This window comes from Anser cygnoides, chromosome 1, assembly GCF_040182565.1.
Source record: "Anser cygnoides isolate HZ-2024a breed goose chromosome 1, Taihu_goose_T2T_genome, whole genome shotgun sequence".
Taxonomy (NCBI): Eukaryota; Metazoa; Chordata; class Aves; order Anseriformes; family Anatidae; genus Anser; species Anser cygnoides.
Window position 1 is genome coordinate 78,161,269 of NC_089873.1, and position 7,503 is coordinate 78,168,771.

The following is a 7,503-nucleotide window of genomic DNA, read 5'->3' on the forward strand; positions in this document are numbered from 1 at the left end:
AGTCCAGAGAGTGCACTGGCACCACTGGGGATGCGGTGCACTGTGTCCAGAGAGTGCACTGGCACCAATCAGGGTGCAGTGCAGTGAGTCCAGAGAATGCACTGGCACCACTGAGGAAACGGTGCCGGGAGTCCAGAGAGAGCACTGACACCACTGGGGATGCGGTGCCTGGAGTCCAGAGAGTGCTTTGGCACCACTGGGGATGCACTGCAGTTACTCCAGAGAGTGCACTGACACCAGTGGGAATGCGGTGCAGTGAGTCCAGAGAGTGCAATGGCACCACTCAGGGTGCAGTGCGGTGAGTCCAGAGAGTGCATTGGCACCACTGGGGATGCACTGCAGTGAGTCCAGAGAGTGCACTGGCATCATAGGAGATGCAGTGCAGTGAGTCCAGAGATTGCACTCCAGCCTCGGCATACGCTCCAGCCGCGGTAGCCCCTCCAGCCGCGTCAGACGCTCCAGCCGCGGAAGCCGCTCCAGCCGCTCCAGCCGCTGCAGCTGCTCTAGCCGCTCCAGCCGCGGCAGCCGCTCCAGCCGCGGCAGCCGCTCCAGCCGCGGCGGCCGCTCCAGCCGCTACAGCCGCGGCAGCCGCTCCAGCCGCTACCGAGTGGAGCGTCTGCCACGGCTGGAGGGCTACCGCGGCTGGAGCGTATGCCGCGGCTGGAGCAGTGCAGTGAGTCCAGGGAGTGCACTGGCACCACTGGGGATGCAGCGCAGTGACTCCAGAGAGTGCACTGACACCACTGGGGATGCGGTGCAGTGAGTCCAGAGAGTGCACTGGCACCACTCAGGGTGCAGTGCGGTGAGTCCAGAGAGTACACTGGCACCACTGGGGATGCAGTACTGTGAGTCCAGAGAGTGCACTGGCACCACTGGGGATGCAGTGCAGTGAGTCCAGAGAGTGCACTGGCACCTTGGCGATGCAGTGCAGTGAGTAAAGAGAGTGCACTGGCACCATTGGGGATGCAGTGCAGTGAGTCCAGAGAGTGCACTGGCACCACTGGGGATGCAGTGCAGTGAGTCCAGAGAGTGCACTGGCACCACTGGGGATGCAGTGCCGTGAGTCCAGAGAGTGCCCCGGCAACATTGGGAATGCACTACAGTGACTGCACAGAGCGCACTGACACCACTGCGGATGCAGTGCCGCGAGTCCAGAGAGTGCACTGGCACCACTGGGGATGCAGTGCCGGGAGTCCAGAGAGTGCTTTGGCACCACTCAGGGTGCAGTGCGGTGAGTCCAGAGTGCACTGACACCAGTGGGAATGCGGTGCAGTGAGTCCAGAGAGTGCAATGGCACCACTCAGGGTGCAGTGCGGTGAGTCCAGAGAGTGCATTGGCACCACTGGGGATGCACTGCAGTGAGTCAGAGTGCACTAGCACCACTGGGGATGCAGTGCAGTGAGTCCAGAGAGTGCACTGGCACCACTGGGGATGCAGTGCAGTGTGTCCAGAGTGTGCACTGGCACCACTGAGAATGCATTTCAGTGTGTCCAGAGAGTGCACTGGCACCACAGGGGATGCACAGCAGTGAGTCCAGAGAGTGCACTAGCACCACTGGGGATGCAGTGCAGTGAGTCCACAGAGTGCACTGGCACCACTGGGGATGCAGTACAGTGAGTCCAGAGAGTGCACTGGCACCACTGGGGATGCAGTGCAGTGAGTCCAGAGAGTGCACTGGCACCAATGGGGATGCAGTGCAGTGAGTCCAGAGACTTCACTGGCACCACTGGGAATGCAGTGCAGTGAGTGCAGAGAGTGCACTGGCACCACTGGGGATGCAGTGCAGTGAGTCCAGAGAGTGCACTGGCACCACTGGGGATGCAGTGCAGTGAGTCCAGAGAGTGCACTGGCACCACTGGGGATGCAGTACAGTGAGTCCAGAGAGTGCACTGACACCACTGGGGATGCACTGCAGTGAGTCCAGAGAGTACACTGGCACCACTAGGGATGCAGTGCAGTGAGTCCAGAGAGTGCACAGCACCACTGTGGATGCAGTGCAGTGAGTCCAGAGAGTGCACTGGCACCACTGGGGATGCAGTGCAGTGACTGCAGAGAGTACACTGGCACCACCGGGGATTCACTGCAGTGAGTCCAGAGAGTGCACTGGCACCACCTGTGATGCAGTACAATGAGTCCAGTGATGCACTGGCACCACTGGGGATGCAGTGCTGTGACTCCAGAGAGCGCACTGGCACCACTGGGGATGCAGTGCAGTCAGTCCAGTGAGTGCACTGGCACCACTGGGGGTGCAGTACAGTGAGTCCAGAGAGTGCACTGGCACCACTGGGGATGCACTGCAGTGAGTCCAGAGAGTGCACTGGCACCACTGGGGATGCCCTGCAGTGAGTCCAGAGAGTGCACTGGCACCACTGGGGATGCAGTTCATTGAGTCCAGAGAGTGCACTGGCACCACTGGGGATGCACTGCAGTGAGTCCAGAGAGTGCACTGGCACCACTGGGGCTTCAGTGCAGTGAGTCCAGAGAGTGCACTGGCACCACTGGGGATGCATTGCAGTGAGTCCAGAGAGTGCACTGTCACCACTGGGGATGCACTTCAGTGAGTCCAGAGAGTGCACTGGCACCACTGGGGATGCACTTCAGTGAGTCCAGAGAGTGCACTGTCACCACTGCGGATGCACTGCAGTGAGTCCAGAGAGTGCACTGGCATCACAGGGGATGCAGTGCAGTGAGTGCAGAGAGTGCACTGGCACCACTGGGGATGCACTGCAGTGAGTCCAGAGAGTGCACTGGCACCACTGGGGATGCACTGCAGTGAGTCCAGAGAGTGCACTGGCACCACTGGAGATGCAGTGCATTGAGTCCACAGAGTGCACTGGCACCACTCTGGATGCAGAGCAGTAACTCCAGAGAGTGCACTGGCACCACTGGGGATGCAGTGCAGTGAGTCCAGAGAGTGCACTGGCACCACTGGGGATGCACTGTAGTGAGTCCAGAGAGTGCAATGAATGCAGTGCAATGAATGAGAGTGCGTCTGAATGCAAGTCAGACGCTTTAATTAAGGTAAAGCCTCCCTAGACAGATGGGCTTCGATCCCACAAAACTCTAGTTAACAGCTAAATGCCTAAACCAATTGGCTTCTGCCTACAAAGACCCTGACGCACCCTAGTGCGCATCGATGAGCTTGCAACTCAACATGAATTTCACTACAGAGCCGATAAGAAGAGGAATTAAACCTCTGTAAAAAGGACTACAGCTTAACGCTTCAACACTCAGCCATCTTACCCGTCACCTTCATCAACCGATGACTATTTTCCACTAACCATAAGGATATTGGCACCCTGTACCTCATCTTCGGGGCATGAGCAGGAATAGTCGGCACCGCACTCAGCCTATTAATCCGCGCAGAACTAGGACAACCAGGAACTCTCCTAGGCGACGACCAAATTTACAATGTAATCGTTACCGCTCACGCCTTTGTAATAATCTTCTTTATAGTCATACCCATCATGATCGGAGGATTCGGCAACTGATTAGTCCCCCTCATAATCGGTGCCCCCGACATAGCATTCCCGCGAATAAACAACATAAGCTTTTGACTCCTCCCCCATCATTCCTCCTCCTACTAGCCTCATCCACTGTAGAAGCTGGCGCCGGCACAGGCTGAACTGTCTACCCTCCCCTAGCAGGTAACCTTGCCCACGCCGGAGCTTCAGTAGACCTGGCTATCTTCTCACTCCACTTAGCCGGTATCTCCTCCATCCTTGGGGCCATCAACTTTATCACCACAGCCATCAACATAAAACCCCCGCACTCTCACAATACCAAACCCCACTATTTGTCTGATCCGTACTAATTACCGCCATCCTACTCCTTCTATCACTCCCCGTACTCGCCGCCGGTATTACAATATTACTAACTGATCGAAACCTAAACACCACATTCTTCGACCCCGCTGGAGGAGGAGACCCAATCCTGTACCAACACCTATTCTGATTCTTCGGACACCCAGAAGTCTATATTCTGATCCTACCGGGGTTCGGAATCATCTCACACGTAGTCACGTACTACTCAGGCAAAAAGGAGCCCTTCGGCTACATGGGAATAGTCTGAGCCATACTATCCATCGGCTTCCTAGGATTCATCGTCTGAGCTCACCACATGTTTACAGTAGGAATAGACGTTGATACCCGAGCCTACTTTACATCAGCCACTATAATCATTGCCATCCCTACCGGAATCAAAGTATTTAGCTGACTAGCCACCCTGCACGGAGGAACAATCAAATGAGACCCCCCCAATGCTATGAGCTCTAGGATTTATCTTCCTATTTACCATCGGAGGATTAACAGGAATCGTTCTTGCAAACTCTTCCCTAGACATCGCCCTGCACGACACGTACTACGTAGTTGCCCACTTCCACTACGTCCTATCCATAGGCGCCGTCTTTGCCATTCTAGCAGGATTTACTCACTGATTCCCACTACTCACTGGGTTTACCCTACACCAAACATGAGCAAAAGCCCACTTCGGGGTAATATTTACAGGAGTAAACCTAACGTTCTTCCCAGCACTTCCTAGGCCTAGCAGGAATACCCCGACGATACTCGGACTATCCCGACGCCTACACACTATGAAACACCATTTCCTCCATCGGCTCCCTAATCTCAATAGTAGCCGTAATCATACTAATATTCATCATCTGAGAAGCCTTTTCGGCCAAACGAAAAGTCCTACAACCAGAACTAACTACCACAAACGTTGAATGAATCCACGGCTGCCCTCCCCCATACCATACTTTCGAGGAACCGGCCTTCGTCCAAGTACAAGAAAGGAAGGAATCGAACCCTCACATGCTGGTTTCAAGCCAACTGCATTAACCGCTCATGCTTCTTTCTTATGAGACGTTAGTAAACCAATTACATAGCCTTGTCAAGACTAAATCACAGGTAAAAATCCTGTACATCTCATGTGGCCAACCACTCCCAACTAGGATTCCAAGACGCCTCATCACCCATCATAGAAGAACTCGTTGAATTCCACGACCACGCCCTAATCGTTGCCCTAGCTATCTGCAGCCTAGTTCTCTACCTTTTAGCCCACATACTAACAGAAAAACTCTCGTCCAATGCTGTAGACGCCCAAGAAGTAGAGCTGATCTGGACAATCCTACCTGCTATCGTCCTGGTACTCCTCGCCCTCCCATCCCTACAAATCCTCTACATAATGGACGAAATCGATGAACCAGACCTCACCCTAAAAGCCATCGGCCACCAATGATACTGAAGCTACGAATACACAGACTTCAAAGACCTATCCTTCGACTCCTACATAGTGCCCACCCCAGACTTACCCAACGGCCACTTCCGACTGCTAGAAGTTGACCACCGCGTAGTTATCCCAATAGAATCCCCCATCCGCGTAATCATTACTGCAGGAGACGTACTCCACTCCTGAGCAGTCCCAACGCTCGGAGTTAAAACAGACGCAATCCCAGGCCGACTAAACCAAACTTCATTCATTACCACCCGGCCTGGGATTTTTTACGGACAATGCTCAGAAATTTGCGGGGCTAATCACAGCTACATACCCATTGTAGTAGAATCAACCCCACTCCCACATTTCGAGGCCTGATCGTCCCTTCTATCATCATCCTAATCATTAAGAAGCTATGCAACAGCACTAGCCTTTTAAGCTAGCCAAAGAGGGACTTCCCCCTCCTTAATGATATGCCACAGCTTAACCCCGCACCATGATTTTCAATCATAATTATAACCTGATTAACCCTAGCACTCCTCATCCAACCAAAACTACTAGCCTTCACCACAACCAACCCCCATCAAATAAGACCCCTCACTACCAAACCCACACCATGATCCTGACCATGAACCTAAGCTTCTTTGACCAATTTTCCAGCCCCAATCTATTCGGCATCCCCTTAATCCTACTATCCCTACTCTTCCCAGCCCTACTATTCCCGTCCCCAAACAACCGATGAATCAACAACCGCCTTTCTACTATCCAAACATGACTCCTTCACCTAATCACAAAACAACTAATAGTCCCACTCAACAAAAATGGCCACAAATGAGCCATAATATTTACATCCCTAATAATCATACTTCTTACAATCAACCTTCTAGGCCTCCTTCCATATACATTCACCCCAACCACCCAACTATCTATGAACATAGCCCTAGCCTTCCCACTATGGCTCGCCACACTACTAACAGGCCTACGAAACCAACCATCAGCCTCTTTAGCCCACCTATTACCCGAAGGTACCCCTACACCCCTAATCCCCGCACTAATCCTGATCGAAACAACCAGCCTACTAATCCGCCCCCTAGCCCTCGGAGTCCGCCTTACAGCCAACCTTACAGCAGGACACTTACTCATCCAACTCATCTCTACAGCCTCCATTGCATTAATACCCACCCTTCCTGCAGTATCCATCCTAACAATAATCATCCTACTACTCCTAACCATCCTAGAAGTAGCAGTAGCCATAATCCAGGCCTACGTCTTCGTGCTCCTTCTAAGCCTATACTTACAAGAAAACATCTAATGGCACACCAAGCACACTCATACCACATAGTTGACCCAAGCCCTTGACCAATCTTCGGGGCAGCCGCCGCCCTACTCACAACCTCAGGATTAATCATGTGATTCCACTACAACTCATCCGTACTACTAACCCTAGGCCTCATCTCAATACTCCTAGTAATACTCCAATGATGACGAGACATTGTACGAGAAAGCACCTTCCAAGGCCATCACACTCCCACAGTCCAAAAAGGCCTACGATACGGCATAATCCTTTTCATCACATCCGAAGCATTCTTCTTCTTAGGGTTCTTCTGAGCGTTCTTCCACTCGAGCCTGGCCCCAACCCCAGAACTAGGAGGCCAATGACCCCCAACAGGAATTAAACCACTCAACCCGATAGAAGTCCCCCTACTAAACACAGCCATCCTACTAGCCTCAGGCGTTACCGTAACGTGAGCCCATCACAGAAGGAAACCGAAAACACGCCATCCACGCCCTAACCCTAACGATCCTCCTGGGATTCTACTTCACAGCCCTACAAGCAATAGAATACCACGAAGCCCCATTCTCAATCGCCGATAGCGTCTACGGATCTACCTTCTTCGTTGCCACTGGATTCCACGGACTCCACGTAATCATCGGATCCTCCTTCCTGACCGTCTGCCTCTTCCGACTGATCAAGTTCCACTTTACATCAGACCACCACTTCGGATTCGAGGCAGCAGCCTGATACTGACACTTCGTAGACGTCATCTGACTATTCCTCTACATAACCATCTACTGATGAGGATCTTGCTCTTCTAGTATATTAATTACAATTGACTTCCAATCTCTAGAATCTGGTATAAACCCAGAGGAGAGCAATGAACGCACTCATGTTCATATTCGCCCTATCATCAATCCTAAGCGCCGCCCTAACCGCATTAAACTTCTGACTCGCCCAAATAAACCCCGACTCAGAGAAACTCTCACCGTACGAATGTGGATTCGACCCAC

The 7,503-nt window shown here is 52.7% G+C and overlaps 1 pseudogene; it reads left to right on the forward strand.

Annotated features, from left to right (window-relative positions):
• Positions 1-5,811: 5,811 nt before the first annotated feature.
• On the forward strand, positions 5,812-7,301 carry LOC136791282 (cytochrome c oxidase subunit 3-like; annotated as a pseudogene).
• The last annotated feature ends 202 nt before the right edge of the window (positions 7,302-7,503 follow it).